We start from the raw sequence: 810 nt of genomic DNA, 5'->3' as shown, positions 1-810 counted from the left end.
CCTCAGATGAAGCATCCTTAGTACTGTTTGGTGCATTTTGCATTCCAGACAGACTTTGAGAAATCAAATGGACTTGTTGAGTCAATATTTTATTCTGAGCCAATATGGCATTCAGAGTGTCAATCTCAAGAACTCCTCTCTTCTGACTAGTCCCATTGTTCACAGGATTCCTTTCAGAAGTGTATATGAATTGGTTATTTGCAACCATTTCAATCAATTCTTGAGCTTCTGCAGGCGTCTTCTTCAGATGAAGAGATCCTCCAGCAGAGCTATCCAAGGACATCTTAGATAGTTCAGAGAGACCATCATAGAAAATACCTATGATGCTCCATTCAGAAAGCATGTCTGAAGGACATCTTCTGATTAATTGTTTGTATCTTTCCCAAGCTTCATAGAGGGATTCTCCATCCTTCTGTCTGAAGGTTTGGACTTCCACTCTAAGCTTACTCCATCTTTGTGGTGGAAAGAACTTTGCCAAGAAGGCATTGACTAGCTTTTCCCAAGAGTCCAGGCTTTCTTTAGGTTGAGAATCCAACCATATTCTAGCTCTGTCTCTTACAGCAAAAGGGAATAGCATCAGTCTATAGACTTCAGGGTCTACCCCATTAGTCTTGACTGTGTCACAGATTTGCAAGAACTCAGCTAAAAACTGATGAGGATCTTCCATTGGAAGTCCATGGAACTTGCAATTCTGTTGCATTAGAGAAACTAATTGAGGCTTAAGCTCAAAGTTGTTTGCTCCAATGGCAGGGATAGAGATGCTTCTCCCATAGAAGTTGGGAGTAGGTGCAGTAAAGTCACCCAGCACCT

The 810-nt window shown here is 41.5% G+C and overlaps 1 non-coding gene across 1 annotated transcript; it reads left to right on the top strand.

The window, feature by feature from the left end:
- The first annotated feature begins 337 nt into the window (after positions 1 to 337).
- LOC130971814 (small nucleolar RNA R71) lies at positions 338 to 445 on the top strand. Its single transcript, XR_009083022.1, has one exon. It is a non-coding gene; the product is annotated as a small nucleolar RNA R71 (small nucleolar RNA).
- The last annotated feature ends 365 nt before the right edge of the window (positions 446 to 810 follow it).

The sequence above is a fragment of the Arachis stenosperma genome, chromosome 3, assembly GCF_014773155.1.
Source record: "Arachis stenosperma cultivar V10309 chromosome 3, arast.V10309.gnm1.PFL2, whole genome shotgun sequence".
NCBI classification, from domain to species: domain Eukaryota; kingdom Viridiplantae; phylum Streptophyta; class Magnoliopsida; order Fabales; family Fabaceae; genus Arachis; species Arachis stenosperma.
Note: the sequence above shows the minus strand (reverse complement) of the source record. Positions and strands in the feature narration are given on the sequence as shown.